The sequence below is a fragment of the Cupressus sempervirens genome, chromosome 6, assembly GCF_028749045.1.
Source record: "Cupressus sempervirens isolate cs-2001-9-10 chromosome 6, ASM2874904v1, whole genome shotgun sequence".
Taxonomy (NCBI): Eukaryota; Viridiplantae; Streptophyta; class Pinopsida; order Cupressales; family Cupressaceae; genus Cupressus; species Cupressus sempervirens.
The window spans coordinates 135,018,095-135,041,202 of record NC_143123.1 but is presented as its reverse complement, the minus strand read 5'-3'; the positions used below and the strand labels follow the sequence as shown (position 1 = coordinate 135,041,202).

The 23,108-nt window shown below is 36.7% G+C and overlaps 1 protein-coding gene across 2 annotated transcripts in view; it reads right to left on the bottom strand.

Annotated features, from left to right (window-relative positions):
* LOC149551583 (Aldolase-type TIM barrel family protein) overlaps nt 1–23,108 on the bottom strand; it is a 166,433-nt gene that overhangs the window by 81,106 nt on the left and 62,219 nt on the right. The window lies entirely within an intron of this gene.

The following is a 23,108-nucleotide window of genomic DNA, read 5'->3' as shown; positions in this document are numbered from 1 at the left end:
GCTTCATATAACATATAATCATGAAATGGATCACTGATACAAAGAGCAGAATTAAAAATGAAGACTCCATCACAGAAGATAAAGCAACTAAGAGGGCTTGGTGGGTTGTCACAAGTCAATCTACAGGAATATGGCTACAGGTCTATATCTGAAATAAAGAATTCCATAAATGTGACATACCTGTTCCTACACATGCACAGAAAGATTCAGATGAATCAGCATGAGGATGGAAGACTAAGTCAGTTGTATAATATTAACAACATCAAGCAGTTGTGAATGAAATAAACTCTTTGCATGAGCAAATACGCTTGCTAAAGGATAAGCAGCAATCAAATCCCTAAATCCATATAATATATCCATGAGACAAAAAAACGGCAAGAGCGTAAAACATGGAGGACATGATTATCGGTAACAACAGCAGTTTTCAATTATAGTTCACGCACTAGATTCAATTCAGATTAACACTGTGCCAGTTATCATTGAAACCCTCACAGACAAAACAACATACATTGGTCTGAAAGATATTGCCGAAGGCGAATATTGAGATCACTGATACAAGGTATCGGCTTGTAATGTATTGTTACTATATGCTGGAAGGAGGAACGTTATATGCTCCATATACATTTACGCAGAATATAAAATTCCGATGGTGTGTATTGATGCGAACAATTCAATAGAACAATTACAAAAAAATAGCAGTATTGAAATTATCAGAAGAGGTCGTGTATCAAAGTGCATTCCTATCGAAGGTCAACTATAAATTAAACTAATCGCAGAGGAAGTGATGCCGTCTGTTTCATCCAAGAAATTCCCGCTGAGTCACTACAAGATGAAAATCATCAAAGACAAACAATCAATGCATGTGTAAACGAAGGAACTTGCATGTATAGTTCTATATCCAGAATCCATGAGAGTGTAAAATCTTGCCACACTGCATTCTCTCGCCATTCTGTCCAGGCCCAAACATGGAGATTGCTCCAGATACAATTGCAAATCAATTAAATGTCAGAAACGGGGCTCTTATATTATCGATTCCAGCTGAAAGCGTTGGATGCAAACGCAAGTTGATTCCAACGAAGAGTGAATTTGATGGTAACATAATCAAACCAAAATTTGATTATAGAAAACCAATCAAACTTTGTTCGGGCTTCTTGTGCTACCGGTGGTTCTTTATGGCTGTGAAATATGGGCCAGCAGGATTTCAGACTTACAATGGAGACAAATTGAGATGATACAAAAGCGCTGGATTACCAGAAAGTTTAAAATCAAATGCACAGTCCCCTATGATATCATACTTTGTGAAGTGGGAGCGATATCTATTGAGGCTCACGCTATGGCCCACCTCATTAGCTATCTTAAAAAAATTGAAAAAGATGGGAGGCAACTAGATGGCCTAAAATGGTCTTTGAGGATACTTTGTGTAAACGTAAAATGACTTGGATGCAGCAAAATATCAAGTGGATGAGCATATGGGATATCCATCTCAACATGTGTCCCGCCATCAATAAAGAAATAAAAGCTTTTGTTATGAAGAAATTTCATCAGAGAAATTGGGGAAGGAAGCTTGGTAGAAAAAAGGCTTACTACATCAGCAAGTTCAACCCCACATATGATCACTGCCAAAAGGAGTATATAGAGGCCATAATACCGTAGAGAGCTAAGACACTCATTGCACAACTAAGAACCAACTACCATCAACTTTGATGCGGGTACAGGTAATGGAAGCGACCAAAATAACTCCAGGAAGAGGAAATCTGCATGTTTTACAATTCCGAGAAAGTGATAACTGGACAACACTTCATTTTGAAATGTGAGGCATATAGGGACAACAGGGTCAAATTTGTGGATATCCTATCCGACAACTCATGGTACAACATATTCAACAAAGAGAACATTGAGAAGTTTAGTGATCTCATCATCAGCCTTCACAAAAAAGCGAACCGAATTAAAAAAGTCAGTGTAGTGGGTAATTGTCCCATAGGCTATTTCTCAGCCTCGTGGATGTTAAAATCTCATCTATCTATTTATCTATCATAGTTCTTGTCGATGTAATTATTGGAGTCGGGAATTTGAAGATAACACAAAGGCCATGATCGGTTATAATATTTATATTATATTCAAGGTCTGATAATCGTAACTCGGCAATAATAAAAACACGTCATATTTGTGGTTGATCATGAATAATTTAAAAATAAAATGTATTAATTAAGAAGGGGTGTAAACTATAGAGATGTCCCTTCACACAAAAGACACAACATTTTAATTGGAAAGAAACATATAAATTGGGAATCTATTATTTGCAAACAGGACATTAGAAAAAGACATTCCAAAGAAAATATATTCACATATTCATTTATACGAAGGGATAAGCAGTTTTACTATGCCTTTGTAATATTAATTCATATATTATATTTTGATGATAAATAAAATACCCTTTTTGCTTTTTATTTAATTAAAAAAGGCATGGAAAATTAAACTGCAGTTGATTCGTCTTTTATAATTATCTTTAAATTCCGTAAACAGTTTAAATATCAGATAAGTAGAAATGGTCATTTAGCATCTTAAATGTGATGATCATAGATATAGTGAAGTATCAAATTGTTTCCATATTTGTGTTCAGTTTGTCTCCCTACCAAAGGAGTTAAAGTTCAATCTAGACTAATCTAAGATTGCGTATATATTTGATCTGATGCATCTTGATTATTAAATTGTTGAGAGTATATGTGCATAGAATTTTATAAAGTTGTACATGAAAATCTTCATTGTAGCTGACTCTGTTGCCCAAATAAGCAAAGGCACTAGTCTTTTAAATCATTGAAGTATTATTGGATTTATATTTGAAGTCAAAAAACCTACATCTTCCTTCTCACAAGCATCAAATCCATTATTTAAAAATATACAAAACATTCATTCAATTCAAGCAATCAACATTCAACTTGTAATTGATCGAGTTCAAGGACTTTGCCAATTGAAGAGCTCACCAAAGCTTAAATTCGCTCTAGAAAAGCCTTCAACCAGGCAGTCACCATTTAAGGTGAAGGTCTACCCGCCTGGGTGTAGCAAAGCCTAAAGTGTAGGGGAATCAAAGTGATTCTCGTTCGTTGGTCAGAACTGATTGTGGAATCATGTTGGAGAATCGGCAAGCTCTTGGATTTCCAATTTGTGGTTTTGAGAACCAACACGTCGCATGATACTTTGCTAAGCATGCAGAAATGGCTCTATCTAAAAAGCGAAGGCAGAATGCGAATTACAGATTGTAGTCAATTAATGCAAAATTAAGACCAAAGGCACAAAATACAAACGGAAGAAATGTGAACTTAATTGCTCTAATCAATGTCTTCCACTGGCCTCAATACTAAATGAAGATGCATGGAAAGAGCAAGCAGGTATCCTACTCACACATCAGAAGAAATTCTTTTCATTAACGAAATATGCAAAGAAGATCAATCTATCTAATGTGTATACTCCTTCGCGCACTAAATCCTATTTTCAGAAGACAAAATATTCTAAAGGAAATCTGCTCTATTCAAACACCCTCAAAGTTCCAGCTAGGGTTTTGGAAAATGGCAGATCTTCGCCTTTAAATAGGGAACATCTAATTCTCGATGATGGCAAAACACAATGCAAGAAGATGGAGGAGGAATGGACCATGGTAGCCAACCGTCATAAAAGAACATAAGGTCATAAGGTTAGCACAAGGTCCAATGCTAAAAAAATCCCAGTGCACGCTACACAAGCCAACACCAATCTTTAAAAAAAAGGATGATTCTACAAAACTATACCAATCGCAAATATAAGAAATTTCTCTAAAACAGTCGGCACCCAGATTCAAGAATATAACCGTAAAACAATTATCAATAACAAATATATTGAAAATTGTTGACAAAACTGCAAACTTTTGAGCCTCTTTATTTTTTGGAATAGTCCTAGTTCGAAGGTTTCAAAAATGTCAAGCTCTCAACAAGCTGGTAAGTATTACTTCCCTTCCTAATTATTCGGTTTATTTGCAATGTAAAAATAGGAATAGCAAATCTAAATCACATATCAGTCCCAACATGGGTGGCAATAAAAAAAATTCTAATATGATTGCTTCATAGACAGATTATTAAACAAATAAGTAATTTTTGTAAGAGTTGGTGTACAAGATATATGCAAAACCCAACTTCACAGTAGCCACTAGAAACACCTACAGAAAATAACCTGTCATAAAGAAGAGAGAAGCAAAAGAAGAGAAGGGAACTTTGCAAGTGAAAGAAAGCATTTACATTAATAAGCCAACTGAAACAAGACAGCAGACCTCTCAAAGTGAGAGATAAAGCATCTCAAGACGTTGGAATGCAAGTTTCAAAATAAGATGAGTGATCTCCTTATAAAGGAAATCAACCAAACCACTTTAGGAAACCCTAAAGTTGACCTAACCCCAAAGGGATAATGTGATATTTAATAAAAGGAAACTTTTATTAAATGTCACCCACATGATGCACTTTCAAATGTCATCCACATGAAAAGACAAAAGTCAAGCTTCAATAGTGAATGAATAGTGATCTGAATAGTAATCTGAATAGTGAAATCTTAAGTGTAGATAAAGGTAATAAACCTTTACTCTAACAACCCCCCTTAAGATAAGCGACAATGCAAAAAAAAGCAAGGCAACTACAATGCAAAGTTGGGTCCCAGCAACAAGGTCTGATTAGGTACCCAATCACAACCAAATCTCCGTAAAGCAAAGAAATAGAGAAAACCTTATGGGAAAAACTGTGCTCCAAAAAGAGATAGCTGAAAAGAAACTAGTGAAGGATTACAGAAGCCTCCAAACTAGAGAATTGCTCCAGAAAATAGGAATGATGAATGATAACTGAAGTATGAAGAAGCCATAAAAATTGTGAAAACAACTGCTGATGTGAAGAACCTCCATGGCAGTAAAACCTGACCAAGTAGAGAAGACTATAATCTGCATGAGTGCTCTCTGAAGACACTACTCGAATCAGCAGGCACACAAAGGCAAACAACTAAACTCAAAGATACAGATGGCATAAAACACCAAAGCTTGAAGAGCTGATCAATCAAACATGGAAGGTTGCATCCAAAATAGGAACGAAAAAGAGTGTCCATATGGTAAGTGATCCATCTCACCGAACTGCATAGGTACCCAGCCACTGCATCCGCCTAGTACATAGGAACAAATACTAAAAACATAGTTCACTCAAACGAACCAAGGAAGCAAGAGAAACCAATAGTGAAATCCCCCTCTAATGCAGACAAGGGTCAGGTGATAGACAACTGAGAAAGTGGGCCAATAGGACTATGGATCAAGGAACCAAGACCAATCAAGATGCACAAAACACACATAAAAGTGTCGAGAGGTGCATGCTCTAAACATGAAACATAAGGATAATGTCGTGGAAGGAACACTCACTTGACATAAGTAGATGGCACTAAAAAGAAAACAACTACCCCCCCTATGCCACTTTATCATCAATGAATGTACAATAAGGAACAAGAAGAGAGATCCCAAGAATACAATAGAGTGGCACTTTATCTCAATGCGTTTGCATAAAAATGTTTACGAATGATATCAACAATGATCACAAGGGGCAGAGAGCTATTACAATAGATAGTACAGCCCAAAAGGCGACATCCCATGCCACGAAAACAATCCCCAGACTTGAAACAACCAAGATATCCACCATAGTGCAACATGTTGAGTGGATATTTTGCAACCGACAATTTTGGGTAAAAATATAGTCGCAAAATAGGATGACCAGCACAGCGTGTGAGACAGTCTCTCCTACCTTAAAAGGGAAGGCTCCCCCTTCTCACTGTTCCTTGAATCAACTCAAGGTAAGCAAGAAGTCGAAAGATTTTGTAAAATGGGTGTGTTACCAATATCCTTTCGTCTTATCTTTCAAAAAAGAATCCACTTACTCGTGGAACGACTGATGGGTAAGGTGAATCTCTAATTACACTTCTATCAAAAGCTGGAAACAGTGATACCAATAAACCTTTACTAACTCAAAGGCTAGCCGAAAATGTACCGGTTTGGCTCTAAGCCCCGTCGTACTTCTGTATGGAAAAGCTTTACAATTAGGGTAGAAAGACTCCTAAAAGTAAGAATAACTTCACTATTTTGCAAATTAAGAAATAAGTATAAGCTAAAGACAAAGCTTCTAGCTATACACTTCCACAATTGCTCCCGGTCAAAGCTCTAGCTCCAATTGCTTCTTAACTCTTTTATATTCAATTCACAAGATACAATTACCAAAAACACAAAATAACATGAATCAAAGATAACTTAGATGAATTATAGACAAAGCTTACAACTCATACAAGTAACAATCTCACTTAATCAAAATTAAGTCTCAAATGGTCCTTTGCATTCACTTTCTCTCAAAATAGTGCTTACACAAACAAAGTTTTGCTGGCACAATTTCTCCAAAGCTCTCTTGCATAAAGATAAAGATGATTTTTACAATGAGGGGGCACTCCTTTATATAGGCATAGGAGTTGAGAAAAAGGTGGAGGAAAAAGTGAGAGAAACTCAACCAACTTTGACCTAGTCTAACTAAAAGAGAAAATATAGGGTTGCATGCAACTCGCATTACATCTTTTACATACACATGTAACTCGCATTACATGTAATTATAGCTTTTCATGTAATGCATTCTCTTAGACCTACAAACAAAAATAAAAACAAAAACAATAATCTAAAGATTGTTTCTCAGTGCCTTGAATTTGACGATGACATCACATACTGTGGGAATTTCAGCAATTTACATGGTCTTTGATATGGCTTCGATTCTCACTGCATCTACATACGCTGATTGTACAACTTTGGAATTTGTTGCCAGAGAATCTAACAAGTGTTTTGTTGAGAATTTTTACAAGACAAACTTATTCATTATGTGTGAACCAAAATCTTCAGAATCTACATCAGCATTGATCCTGATTGTATATTCCGAACTTACCCTTTCAACTGCAATAAGATTACCATATTCATCAAGAACCTCGCATCCCATTTGTTCCAAATCACAAGTAACACCTATTTCAACTACTTGACAATCTCCAAGGGCTACCTACAACTTTGTAATGAGCTTCCACAATGTTTCTTCTTTGTAACCAATAAGTCCTTGAAATTTGAAGAACATTTCACATGACGGAAGAATGTCACATGAGACCAAGGTATCTAGATCAAATCTTGCCATCTCATCCCAATCGTTGAGGATTTCCTTCAAATCATCTGCTTCTCGAGTCAAAGAAGAGATCAAGTTTCGCTCCATTTCATTCATCTCTTTGCGCGTCTAAGAACTGCAAATGTCTCCATGATGGCTCAAACTCCTTCAGAGATGATTTCCCCTATCCAAGACTTGGCAACTTCAATCAACTTTCTCTCCTTGGATGTTTGACACATAACAACAACACTTTGAGAAGATTGTTAACGAATGACCTTGTTCAAGTGAGAAACCTCCTGTTTGAGTTAATTTTTCTTCTCCCCTAGCTCATGATTGTTTTTTGATACATTAGTCAATGCATCTTGAGCATCTTGTAAACAACTCAGATGTGATTGTTTAGCGATTTCAACCTTAGTGAACTTGTAATCGGAACAAGTAAGTTCTTCCACAAGTTTGTCCACCAAAGGCTCAGCAACTTCAACAAATTTGGTTTTATCTGAATCAACTAAAATCCTTGAAACAATCTTATCTTTCAAGGATTTGGATTTGGTCTTCTTGACAGGGAGATTATCTGGAGGTACAACCACTTTTCTTCTTTTTGTTGTTATCTTGCTCAACCATGCAGACAAGCTAAAACTTTCATCCACAGAAGCAAGTACAATGGAGACCATTGGCATTGATCCAGATTGTATTTCTGTCGTGACTGAGCAATATTCAGTTTGCAGAACTAAAAGGATAGGAGCATGCTAAGAGGACTCCATCATAAATAGCTCAAAACCCGTCAAAGATGTATCAAGTTGGGAAACTTGACGACTTGTAAGAGCTAGAAAATCCTCAAAAACATTTGCCAAATGCTCATGTTGTTCATTTGCGGGAATGAGAGGAGCAGTAGAAGAAATAGGAAGAGCCATTGTATTGACTTCTGAGACTAGAATAGGAGTGAAAACTGTGGAGAATGAATCCACATCATTATCTACTTCATCCAGAAAAGGTGCTTTATGTATGGACGATGCATGAGTTTGTGCAAGCCTTGGGGGAGATATGATCATGACTTCCCTTTCATCTATATCTTCTTTATTTGATTCTGTCTTCAGTTCTTCTTCTGATTCTTCCTCTGATTTTTGAACTGGTTTGGAAATCTGAGAAGACTTAGAGCCTTTTCCACCCTTTAATTTGAATTTGAGAGAACCCTTAGCATCAGAAGATGAGGCACCATCTTTCCTTGTAATCTCTAGCTGTGACTTCTTGCCAAGAGGGCCAAAGCTTCCATAATCCAAACCAATCTTAGGATTAACTCTTTTAAGGCCTTTATTTTTCAGCCATTTGTTAGTGTTTACCATGATGGATTGAAATCTACCCATTATAGATGTACCTTCCTTCTGTTGCCACTAAATAGAAAAAGGGCACTTCTTATCATAACTGGCTTGATGAAACTTCGGATCAAGGATGTCACTTAGAAATCTAAAGGGATCTCCCACATGTTGAAATCGATTATCTGTTGCAGTATTAATCTGCAATAGTCCATCTTCATGATGTCAAGCTTTGTTCTCATATCAATCTAGATGTCCTCGCTGAGATGAACATGCATGTAAGCTCTTTTCATTTGAGAATTCATTTCTTAGTAATCAAAGTCGAATCTAGCTTTGAACTTCTTCAAGGTGATTAACTGCAACTCTACTTCCATGTTCTTTGCTTTAGGCACAAAATTGATTGAATAGTTGTCAATACCCAAGGGTTTCACTGAATTAATATTGAAACCACGTCTATGCATAGCATGCTGATCACTTTGCATGTCCATGAGCTGTCTAGCTAGCTCCATCAAGATGATTCTATCTATAGCATACCTCGGTAAGGTATACGGTTTGCCTTTGAAATACACAACTCTTAAGTATGTAAAAGTTGGAAAATGAATGAAAATACAACTAAATTGATACTCTGCATCGGATACCCTCTTAACGGATAACTATCTATAAAATAAGCACTGGAAATGCCCAAAGAAGGCATCTTGGGCTCTTCTATAATGGAATTCACTATTTTCCAGAGTGATTTGGTCGCAGTAATCCCAAACTGGAATCTGAAGATGATCCCCTTTGGTTGAGAGACCAAAGAAAGATCCCATGGCAGCAACAATGTAGACAAGGTAGGAGTTCTTATAGAAATGTGTTGAAGTTCCTACGTTGAGCAACTGTTACAAAGTGCAGTGCTAATCAACTCTCCCCAAAAGATGTGTTCTTTGTTTTCCATGATTTGGAAGATGATCTTGTACATCCATGTCTAGACCGCAAACTTTGTTGAGTAGAATGATGAAGTCTTTGTACTCTTGTTAGAAATTAGACCGATGAATGGTCTAAGGCCATCTTGAGAAGTTGTTCATTTTATTGTCTAACCAGTATTGGTTGACATATTTCTGATAATCACATTTCTTATCATTCTAGCATGCCAAAGATGATCCCTTGGTTAGATTTGTACACTCTGGCTTATGTGGTACCTTGATGATCTGCTCAATGACCTCTAGATCAAGGCTAATAACAACCTTGCCGTCAACGTCCTTGATAGTCTTTGATTTTGAACTAAAATGTCGTGCACATCCAAGAACAAAATTAGGGTCCATGGCTGCCATAGGAAACACAGACACCAAGTGAATGTTACTTCTTTTGATGCACTTCCATCTCGTGGCCAACAGGATTTACAATCCCTGTAGAAAATCAGCTATGTCCACATTACTGATCATTGTGTCCATTACATTATCAAAAACAGATGCGACTGACGATGAAGTTGCATGAGCCAACTCTTTATCGTATTGATATTTCATCTTTCCTTTAGATTTTGATGATGTGGGCATCTCTTGCATTTGTGCTGCAACCCAAAAATCCCAAAACATAAACACATCATTAGAAGAATCGCCATACAAGTTGTGTAGTGTCCCCATTTTTAACAGGGTCTTGCAGTTGGCCAAGTCAGTTCACCATAACGACCCTTATGAGCTGACAAGGCATTTTGGGGGTCTCAGTTATGGATTTACTATTTTTAGTAGTTGTTATTTTTGGCAGTGCAATGGGTGGCTTGGCAGTTGGTCGTCTCCTGCAGTTAATCAGGTTAATATTTGCATGAGCTCCTATTTATTTATTAATCATTAAGTTGCATTATTATAATAATGACTTTAAGAGATGTTTCTTAAAAAGCAAGTTGGAAAGTTTCTAGTGTTGAATTCTTTTGGAAAACTTCCACAATTTCTAAAGTGGAGTTTTAAGGAAACTTTGGCCAACGAAAAGCTTATAAATAAGAGCTCATTCATTGGGAAAGCCACGCTTGAATTTTTATTTGCTTTTTGTGCCTTTGTGGCTTTTTCCTGAGTCTAAATTGTGAGCGCTTACTGAAGTATAAGGGTCTCTGAAGTGTCTAATGTTTGAAGTCACTGTTGATGTATAGTGATTTCACTATCTAAATCTCCTATCTGTGCTTCCTGTGTCTAGGAGATTGTTCTGGTAATTTTATTGCAAATTGTGTTGTTATAAACAATTTGCCAAGTCTCCTTATTGTATTACTGTGCCTTGGAGAATTCGTTGCTAATAAATTCTGGAAGTGGGGAGTTTTACGGTTTTGCCGAGAGCATGTATTAGAGATCAAATTGGTTATTGGAAGTTTTCATCTTTGTTACTACCATCGGCTCCCCTACTTGTCGTTTTTACATGTGCGTTTTTGTGAGCCACCCAAGGGCATCTAGCATCTGCGGTTGGGTTTGCCATTATGGGATCATAGTGAACAATAAGGAGCAACTGAGTTTCACGGGTTTGGCACATTTATGCAATTCATGTGCCATCTTTATATCATGTAATTCTGATTTGTGATTTCCAAAGTAACAAGCAAAATTTAAGTGTTGAGGGAGTATCCGATTATTATCTGATTTTAATATTATTATTTAAAGTTTCTTGAAGTAGTTGATTTTAATCTTCAAAAGGGAAAAGCAAATACATTGTTAAATTGTTAAAATTTGCAAAGACAATTAATTGTGCTTCTATATTCAAGTCGGTAGCTAGTTTGGTTCTTTACAGTGGCATCAGAGCAATTCCCTGCCATCCAGTGGGGTAGGAAAATCATTTCATTTTCAGATCTGTTTGCGGAGTGACCAGCACTTTAATTTCTCCAGCTATGGACAGGCATAGGACTGGCAGTTTTTAAAGTCGGTTGAGTAATGAGAAAGTTAGCATAAAAATGAATGTTTTGCAGGAGAGTATGGAGAAACTTAAGCTTTATCAACAAAGGTTGGTGGAGAGCTTGTCGGATCCAACAAGAGTTGAGAGGGCAACAAGGTATATGGTTTTCGCCTTTAGAAGGCTAACATTGAGGTTGCAGGGAAGGAAGCTTGAGTTTTCTCCGACAGGTGTCCACAATACTAATGTACCTATATTTAGTACGACACCTACTAGTCCTATCCACAGTGTTGATGATGGACTCATTTCATAGGGACATGTTGATGTGCCCGTGATGGATAGCAACACTGAGCTTCAACAGGTTGAGGCTCCCAAAATAGTCGCTATGGATAGTTCAGAGGCAGTTGATGATGTAGTTATCACTGACTTTTCAGACTCACCTAAGGAGGGAGTTGTTATTGGCGACTTATATGTCAGCTACTGTAGTGTTGCTCCAATATAGGAGGCAGTTGCTTCCTTAGGTGGGGACCAAGGCACGTATGGAGTCACCCAACTATGATATTGGTGATATAGCTATTACAACGAAGTTAGGAGATGTGGATGCAGATGGTATGGACACATTTGATGATACTATGAGCTGCACTGGATATGATATCCCTTATCAGATATTGGGTGATGACTCCGAGGAGGTTTTGGATGAATCCCAAGATCGACGTTTACATGATCTTATGATTGAGGTGGAAGCTGAGACATGCGAGGAGATTGATATTGCGAGGGCTTCCATTTCTTCAGATGAGGAGTTGGTTGAGGTACCTAGTAGTTGTATCTCGGATGTGGAGTTGTGCGAGGATGATGGCACACATATGAGTGATCTTATGGTGGGCAGTTCAAATTCAGTTTCCTATCACAATGCAGTTTGAGAGGCAGAGAGATTACATAGGAGTCAAGGGTTACAGAGGCATCATGTGACCAGTCAACTGAAGGTGAGTGATAGTAACATTTCTTCAGCTCTTGGGCATTATGATGTTGTCCGTCAGATGTTGGCTACATCTAGTTGGGGTGCTCCTATGTCTGATGAGCGCAATAATAGTACTCTTTTTCTAGCAGAGGTTCATGCGCTTTGAGAGGCTGTTAGGATCTTGAAGCATAATTACTAGCAGCTAATTGTTGATCAATATTACCTTCTAGAGTGGGGTAGAACCTGTCATGAGATATAGTTAGAGAAAGAGGAGGTGGTGGAGCTCACCCAAGAGGTTGAGGTGACTATTGACTCTCTTCAATGTACTCAATGGGCTCTTCAAGAGTCACAGTCACGATTGGATGAGGTGACCGTAGAGTTGGAGCATGTTCGGCTAGATCCAGTTCAGTTGTATATTATCGTTGGTGGTGAGTTTGCTTCTACGGTTGGGGATGATGGACGTGATGATGTAGCTGACACATCTGTCCAGGATATGGGTGCAGTAGGTACGGATGAGGTGAGAGTATCAGGGGGAGTTGGGCTCTCATTCTGATTTGCTTCCTTCTGCTGGAAGCAAATATATTTCTTCATCTCATACAGCTAATAGCATTGGACAGTTGGCGGTGCCACATTTTTCGAGGGATCAATTGTGGGTCGCAGGGGAGCTAGTTGATGCTTCCACATATAATATCTACTGTACTGAGTCATTTATGGAGTATTTGCTTGAGAGCTCAAATTTGCGGGAGGATTTATACAGGGTATCTGAGGGTACTCTTAATTGGGGTTCTCATGCTATATGACGTTTGGTGGGGAGGATTGTAGAGAGCTTGGTTACAATGCTTCCCAATAGGGATTTCGAGGTTGGGTTTGCTGAGAGGATTGCCCACAATCCTGGTAGACCAGTAGTTCAGAGTCAGAGATTGGATTCATCTTCTAATTCCCAAACTGATACTGATGAGCCCTTGACAAAGATTGGGAGTTTTTACTGACATTACACTGTGAGGAGCGTTCATCACTTTTATTTTGGTCCACAGGTAGAGGATTTGGTTTTGCGTTGATGTGGGTTGGCTCCAATTTCTTACCATCCATTATGGGATGGGGTAGCACCTTCCTTTACTGATAGGATTGATAGCTGCAAATTTGACTCCTTGTAGTCTCTACACACTCAGGACAATTTGGTAGAGTTTGGAGTTGGTGGTAGTGTGTCGGGTACCTATGGTTGTTGCCATCTCCACAGTGCGGTTAGGTGTAAGTATCAGTTTGATAGGGACTCAGGTGTTGAGAGAGTTGGTAATTCAGTTGCGTTGAGTTCCGATGGGTTGTTGCCTTCATTAGCACCTCGGGTCAATTTTCAGATGATTCTAATGTTGATGTCCGTTATTTGGGTGTTGGTGCTACAGGTGTTGCGTGTACACAACAGGGATGGTACACAGTTCTACTTTTGGGATCTAGGTGGATTGTGTATTCATTTTGCTCCAGGATTGCTTGGGGACAAGCAATCTTAGGGAGGGAGAACTGTAATGTCCCCATTTTTAGCAAGGTCCTGCAGTTGGTCAAGTTAGTTCACCATAGCGACCTTCGTGAGAAGACAAGACATTTTGGGGGTCTCAATTGTGGATTTACTATTTTTAGTAAGTCTATTTTTAGTAGTTGTTATTTTTGGCAGTGCAGTGGGTGGCTTGGCAATTGGTCGTTTGTTGTAGTTAATCAACTTAATATTTGCATGAGCTCTTATTTATTTAATAATCATTAAGTTGCATCATTATAATAATATTTATATTATTATAATAATGACTTTAAGAGATGTTTCTTAAAAAGCGAGTTGAAAATTTTCTAGTGTTGAGTTCTTATGGGAAACTTTCAAAATTTCTAAAGTGGAATTTTAAGGAAACTTTGGCCAATGAATAGCTTATAAATAAGAGCTCATGCATTGGGAAAGCCACGCTTGAATTTATATTTGCTTTTTGTGCCTGTGGCATTTTCCTGAGTTTGAATTTTGCGCCCTTGCTGAAGTATAACAATCTCTGAAGTTTCTAATGTTTGAACTCACTGCTGATGTATAGTGATTTCACTATCTAAATCTCCTACCCAAGTTTCCTGTGTCTGGGAGATTGTTCTGGTAATTCCATTGCAAATTGTGTTGTTATAAACAATTTGCCGAGTCTCCTTACTGTACTATTGTGGCTTGAAGCATTCGTTACTGATAAATTCCGAAAGTGGGGAGTTTTACGTTTTTGTTGGGAGCTTGTATTAGAGATCAAATTGGTTATTGGAAGTCTACATATTTGTTACTACCAGCAACTAGGACTGGAACTAAGGCAGATTACTCTGAATAGGCTGGACGTCTGCATCATTGTGCCCAATTATTACTTTCAACCCGTGCTTGAAGGGAAACAGTTGTCTAGAGGTCATGTGGCATATACCAGAGCTTGTGTTACCAATCACCAGCTCGTGCTAAGGGATTTGGGAAGCCACATCTATGTTCCAGCTCCCCTGCTTGCCATTTTTACAAGTGCATTTCCGTGAGCCACCCAAAAGGACATTTAGCGTCTGTGGTCGGGTTTGGCATTGTGGGATCATAGTGAACAATAAGGAGCAACTAAGTTTCACAGGTTTGGCACATTTAATTGCAATTCAGGTGCCATCTTTATATCATGTAATTCTGATTTGTGATTTCCAAAGTAACAAGCAAAATTTAAGTGTTGAGGGAGTTTATCCGATTATTATCTGATTTTAATATTATCATTTCAAGTTTCTTGAAGTAGTTGATTTTAATCTCCAAAAGAGAAAATCAAATACATTGTTAAATTGTTAAAATTTGCAAAGACAATAAATTGTGCTTCTATATTCAAGTCGATAGCCAGTTCAGTTCTTTACAAGTTGATTTGCGATCAGCAACAAAGATTCGGAAACGAATTGAAGACTTTGTAGATCCGATGGAATGATCTCAAAAAGAAATCATATGCATATGCAATGAATGAAGATGGAAAATGAATGAACGGAATGTGGAATTGCTATGAAAGTAGAAAATGGATGATGGAATGAAATGAAAATATGTGAAGGTGGAACGCATGGGAATGCATGCGAATGAAGATTGCTGATTTGAAACGTGACTTAGGGTTTTCAAGACATTTACTGCATGAAAATGACTACATGTAAGTGCAACATGCAACAGGAGATGAAAAGTGAGATGAGATGCGAATGCGGATGAAAGATGCACTTTACATGCAAGTGTGATTGGAGGATGAGGTGCGATGCATGGAAAGATGTGGAAACATGTATTTGCTCATGAAGGCGCGAATGCATATGAAGAGATGGAAATGGAAAATGAAAGAGAGATAACGAGCTTTATAGTCATCTTTGGTGAAAAGGTGAACTCAAAGTACATGGAAGATGAAAATGACATCTTTTTGACTTTTTTAAAAGTAACTTTTAGTGAAAATCAGGGTTTTGAGATGGTATTACACGTAAGGCTTTTCTCTAATCATGTCATGTGAGTGGATGCGAAAAGTAAGATGAGCGTGAATGGAAGCAGAAAATAGGATGACATGCATGTGCGGATGATGAATGAGATGGAAAACATGTAATCACATTTGTCGAATGAGATGCGAAGTGTTATGACATGGAAGATGGAAGTGAAATGTGATAATGCTTTCGTATGAAGTGAAACAACAAGTTCTTTCCTATTATGACATGGAAGATGGAAGTGAAATGTGATAATGCTTTCGTATGAAGTGAAACAACAAAAATTCTTGGGAAAGAAGTTGTGACTTCTCCAAAGTGGAGAAAACCAGCAAGCAAGCACAAAACACAAAAACTTAAAAGAAAAATGTACCTTTGGAAAGTGACTCAAACACGTCAAGATGCAAAGCACTTCAACACACAAATTCGAACTTGGAAGTTGGGGAAAAAATATAAACATGAAAATGAACAATTTCTTCGTTTTTAAATGAAAAATGCACTTTCCATGGCATTGGTTTCAACAAGTGGCAATCATCAAACAATAATGTGCATAAAATCAGCAAGATAAGAACAAATTAGATAGCATGAAACAATAAGTCCACTTACATGAAGATTAAGTGCCAAAAAAGGTGGAAAAAGAAGCTCCAATGTTGAAAATTTCTTCAAAAACACTTGAGACTTTTTCAAACTTTGCAAATTTGAATGGAAGAGGGCAGCAAAAAAGGCATTTTGGATGGAAGATGCCAAAGCAAGCCCTATTAATTCTCCAAGATCCAACATTTTTTAGTTGCATATGCTTTTGGGACGTTTTTGTAAAAAACATTTTTCACCAAGGAGTGAGATCAAAACGTTTTGGTGTTTAAACACCAAAACATGCACCAAGATGTAATGTAAACATCAAAAGAGAACAAATCGATTCTTCTTGGAGCAAAAAACCTGCTCTAAAAATGATGCATTTTGAAGTTTTTCTCAAAAACGTGCCCTAGAATAGAGCTTAGAAAAACAATTTTCAGCAAGATGAATCCATTTTTTATGCTAGAAAATCTATTGCCAAGCAAAAACGACCCTATCAAAGAAGATCTCATGCGAAACCATCAAGAAAATCTCCCACAATCAACAAAATCAGGTTTTGGAGGCACAATACATGTATTCTTCCAAAATCGGACTTCTTGGAAGGAAATGCATGAAAAATGGTTAAAATCAGACCTTTTATGATGGATTACATATTTTAAAAACTTCTCACTAGGCAAATCGGACCTTTTGGGGAGGACTACATATTTTAAGTGAAATCTTGATACAATGACACATAAAACTCACTTTTTGATGTAATGACACCAAAAAGGTCCACTTTTGATAGTCTTATGCTTTTTAAGTTGAACTTATATGCAGTGACATGTAAAATGTCTACTTTTGATGGATTTTACATGTAATAGCATATAAAATGTCCACTTTTGATAACTTAAAGTCATTTAATAAACATATATCAATTTAATTTCATTACAATGTTACTTTAATGGGACATAAACCATATTTATATATCATATTAAATATATAACACATAAATATCATTTAAAAAGTAACATTTAAATGAGCATTTGATTTAAATATCAAAAATTAAACTAAAACTATATAGTTTATATAGTGACTTTAAGTGAAAAATAAAAAAGTAACTCAAACTTAAAATTATAACATAAAGTGCACTATATTTACTTTAAGTAAAAATTTAAATGATAAAGTAACTTAAAAACATAACATAAAGTGAATTTAAGTTATATTTTTCAAAAAGTGAATGTCAAATTAAAAATTTAACCTGATATTTTTAATTCGTGTTGTTGCATCAAAAAGGTCCACTTTTGAGGCTCTAAAATGACCATAACTCTTGACTAACAACTTCGATTATGCTCCAAGTTGTGTTGTCATGCAAAGAATCAGAAGAAATCCAGAAGAGATTTAAAGAATTTAAAACCTTAACTAAAAACTTATCAAGACAAAAAATTAAAACTTTTAAGACTGATAATAGAGGGGAATATACCTCAGATTTGTTTAAAAGGTTTTGTAAAGAATCAGGAATTAAGAGGGAGTATATTGTTCCTTATAACCAGCAACAAAATGCGATAGCAGAAAGGAAGAATAGAACAATTATAGAAGCTGCAAGAGCTATGATATAAGATCAAAATCTAGAATATTATCTTTGGGCAGAAGCCTCTTGTACTACTATCTATATTCAAAACAGAAGTCCTCGCTTCTACCTTAGAGATAAAACTCCTGAAGAACTCTTTACTAAGGTTAAACCCAATATAAGTCATCCTAGGATTTTTGAGTGCCTAGTATATATACATGTTCTAAAAGAAAAGAGAACTAAGTTAGGACCCTCCGGAGGGAAAGGTATTTTTGTAGGGTATAGTGAAACATCTAAAGCGTATAGGATTTTCATACCTAGTCAGAAAAATATTGAAATTAGTAGGGATGTAATTTTTGAAGAAGATTTAGCATTCAAAAGAGCCCTAAATTGTGAAGATCCCTCTCCCTTACCTAGTTCTGAAAGAAATACTAAATATCAGTCTCAGAGGGAGAACATTGAAGAAATTGAAGATAAAATTCAAAATCTGAATTTTGAAGAAACTCAAAATTCTAAGAAAAGACCACTTTGGGCCATTAAGACAATAGAGGGAGCACAAGTCTTCGCTGCGCCATCCGGAACAATTAAAGAAAGCAAAAGTCCCAAAAGATTTTCTAGCTATACAACAAACATGAATGATTTGTCTAAATCAGAACCAACCAATGTATAAGATGCTATTAAACATACAGCTTGGAAAGGTGCTCTGACAAAAGAATACCAATCTATTATGAAGAATGATGTTTGGGAAATTGTTCCTAGAACTGAAGGAAAATATGTTGTTTCTTCTAAGTGGATATTTAAAATAAAGCATGCTCTCAAATTTGTAGCCAGGGGATTCTTTTAGAAAGAAGGGATTGATTATGAAGAAACTTTTTCTCCTGTTGCCAGATACACCTCTGTAAGAGCAGTCCTAGCTATTGCAACATCGAAGGGATGGAAAGTACATCAAATGGATGTAAAAATAGCATTTCTGAATGGAAAGATTACAAAAGAGGTTTATTTGGAGCAACTTGAAAGATTTGAAACTCATGATCCTAAAGTCTTGGTTTGCAGACTCAAGAAAGCTCTTTATGGGCTTAAACAAGTTCCAAGGGCTTGGTATGAAAGAATTGATAGGCATCTCACCGGCTTAGAATTTCTCCAAAAATGAAGCCGATCCAACTCTATATTATAAAAGGGATAAAGATGATATGGTAATTCTGATACTGTATGTTGATGATCTACTAATAACAAGTGATGATCATCTCATAATCAATGCAAGAAAGATCTAATCAAAGGATTCGAGATGAAATATTTGGGACTCCTTCATTACTTCCTAGGACTGAAAGTACGGCATAACAACATTATACTTAATCAAGGAAAGTATAAATTAGATGTCTTGAAGAGATTTGGAATATGGAACTGCAAGTCTAGGTCTTCTCAAATGGAGACTAATCTACATACACTTAAAAAAGCAGCAGCAGAATCACCTTCCATAGATTCTACTCTCTACAGACAAATGATTGGGTTCCTTATGTACTTGGTAAATACAAGACCTGATAATTTGCTCTGCTGTTAACACCTTAAGTCAGTTTATGTGTGAGCCAAAGGAGATCCACCTAGTTGCAATCAAACACATTATGAGATACTTAGAAGGCACTCTTAACATTGGGCATAAATATGAGAAAGTTGATATAGATTTAGATGGATTCATAGACTCAAATTGGAGTGGAAGTGTTAAGAAAAGAAAAAGTACTTCAGGATGTTATTCCAGTTTAGGATCAGTAATAATATCATGGATATGCAGAAAGCAGTTTTCAGTAGCACAAAGTTCCACAGAAGTTGAATACATTGCAGCAGCAATGGCTTCTAGAGAAGTAGTTTGGCTTAGAAAGTTACTTGTGGGATTATTTGGTCAAGCCATGAATCCTACGATTGTTCATTGTGATAATCACAGTTCCATCAAGCTTTCTGTGAATCCAATTTTTCATGACAGGTCCAAGCATATTGAAATTCCTTATCATTATGTTAGAGATATGGTGGACAAGAATACTGTAAAATTAGAATACATTTGTACTATAGATCAAACAGTAGATATTCTCACCAAACCTCTCTTTCGAGTGAAGATAGATCACTTCAAGAAAAGACTTGGTATGGTTGAATTGTAATTCATTTGTATTGTTTAAATTATTAATAAAATAATTTTATTGTCAAGCTGTTGATTGGTATGGGCTCCACCATTTGTAGTCATTATTTTAGAGGTGACGATCTCTGAGATAATGAGCACTTGTAAGAAAGACATTATGAGAGATGACAATCTCTTAGATAATGTGCTAATCAGTAAAGATCTACTGTCAAATCTAGATGAGTTTAAGATCACACTGTGATATAGACATTGTTATGCCTATAAGTCACAATTTGGATAAAGGAAGAATTTTGTTATTCTCCGGAGTTTATCCTATGTTCTGGTAGATCTTAACTCGGGATCATGTCGTGATATAGGAATGCCAATACCTATGAGTCACAACTTGGATAACTGAAGAATTTAATTATTCTTCAAATTTTATCCTTTGTGTTGCATTTCATGCAATGTTGTTATCACTAGTATGAGTAATAAGTCATATCACAAGATGGTAAAATGACATAGTATCATGTGTTCCATGATATCACATGCTCTAAAGATTCAGATAGATGTAGAGTATCAGTCTATGCTTATTCATCTTAACTAATGATGCTAGATATGTTATTTCTCAGTATGATTATCAAGTTAAGAGGGAGTGTCAAAACTCTAACTTTGATATTCAGACTGATCTGACTGTGCAGATCGCACATTCTTCTTCTCTCATAGAATACCATTCTAAAGGCTATTAATACATTACCCTTGGTTAAAGCATGAATCGACGATCCTTGGTAATGACCATTTGTTAAGGATTAAACATCAACTAATTAGTTATGTTTGTTAATGTTAAACATCTCCTTCTAGGCGACGATTTATAGAAGGTATTGTGAGCCGACCTAGATAGGGTCATGTGCCTTTTATGGACATGCCCTTTGGTTATGGTATATGAGGTGGGTGTAGTTGCAGTTATAGGACACACAATTGAACACCAAGTCTACTCCTATAAACAACTCTGCCACAAATAGATACTTGTTGTGATAAACATATTTTCAGAAAGAACAATCAACATTGTTATCCAATTTCAAGATCAGACTTAAACGAAGATCAGAACAGCAAGCATAGTTAAAGGTATTACCAAAGATCTGATTATTAGAATTTGCAAAAACTTTGCAAACTGCATCAAAATCCCAAAATTCCTGCATCATCAAAACCGGCTCGAAACCAGCTTTCCAGCAATATCTCATTTGCTGAAAACGGAGTCCATATGCTTAAGTTCTAAGAAGAAAACCAAACACTTCTCATGAAAGCCTGAAGGGTGTGCAGGAGGGTGATGCAGTGCTAATGTCAGCATTCTATCCCATTAATTCTGACAGCCTAATAGCCATTTGGGCAAAAAAACCTGTCACATCAGTGCTGACGTGGCAGTACCATGTAAGCAGGTGACGTAGCAACTGAAGAGGTAGGAGCAACACGTGGCAGGTGCAAAGAGGGCTGTGTGGCAGCTGGGCAAGGTGACATGGCAACTGCTGGTTGGGCCACATGGAACGGCGGTGCTCCTAGGTATTCTTATCCAAACTTTGCCCTTTTCTGCCCAATGATTGAGCATTTAACAGGTTGGCCAGCAAGGAGGGGACTTAAACATTTAATTTTTGTCATCTAAATGGCCCATGTCGGCCCTCTCGAGAGACATGCCTTTTGGCCCCAGCAATTGCCTATATATGAAAGGCCATGTAAATCATTTCAACAGCAATTCAGACCTCTTACTATGTTCTGCAAGGCAGAGAAACCCTATGTCAAGCAGCAACTTTCCCAGCTATTGTCAGCGATTTTGATCTCCAATAAGGCAGCGAGTTTGTCAACATCAAGAGGGCCAGCGATCAACCTTTAACAAGGAGTGAATTCGTCTGTTTTGAACAGAAAATTCTTCGTTCATACAAGACATGGATTTCATGGAGTAATTTTAACAAGAAGACAAAACTCTGGGTTTTTTTCTAAGGCAAATCTCTCTCAAGGAAACAGAGATAAGAAAGAAAGGATTAAAATCTGAGATGTGATGTATCAAACTTCATTAATCTTTTCCAAATTTTAGCAAGACACTATTTCATCACAGAGTCATAATGCAAAATCAAAATTTCAACTGTTTAATTTGCTAGCTTTCTTATGCCAAGATGATTAACATTTTACAAGGAAAGAAACTTAATGCCACAAATCTTGAGATTAAGTAATGTTTTCTTATGTTAAATTGTTTAATCGCTCGAGTTCATCTAATAGCTTTTATTGTGTGAATCATTTGAGTTTTCCATTTGTCTTCTGGGAGACTTTGAGCTTCAAGAGAGGAATCGCTATAGTTAATAGTGGCTGCAAATTACTGAGGGCTAAAGACTTTTAGTTTGAAATAATTTTACTTGACACTAGTAAAGAGACTTTGTGCCTTGCTAAGTGTTTTTGTTAAATCGAAGGTTTGGACTAATCACAGGAGACTTTGGGTTCCTGTTATTATTTCACTAAAGTATTATAGTTAATTGCTGCCTTAGGATTTGCTCTTACCTCACCCACTGAGTCACCAATATTATCATAGCAGTAGGAGATTTTGTAGAGTTTAAACTTGTAGTTACTTGTGAACTATTCTTGAAAAAAGAGGAACAAATTGAGACCTTTGTATAATTTCAGTTATAATCCTGTTGAAGCCACCTACAGTAAGAAGGGAGCATCCCTGTTGCTGAGAGGAGAGATTTATCTGATTACACCGTTGCCTAAAGCCACAATTTTGTAAGTTGTAGTCTTAGTAACTTAAAAAAAAATTAGCCAACAACATGTTACTTTATTATTGAAAGGGAAAACAAAGAGACGGAATAAAGAAAGATGAAGAGATATGTTGGGGAAAAACGAAAAGTCAAAGGAATGTGTTATAAAAGAACTTTCAGTGGCTCATTCTCTCCACGATTGATTTTATGAATTGATTATTTACTCTTGGAGAATTTGGAAGCTTTACCTTTCAGCAAGTTTAAGAATGCAAAATCTCAAATATGGAGGCAGTGGACAAATACACATTGTCATTTGGAGATATCACACAAGTGTCTCACTCAGTGTTTCAAGTTCATATTTATGGTATCCAATCTTGTTGTAATTTCCTATAACTACGACTGGATTT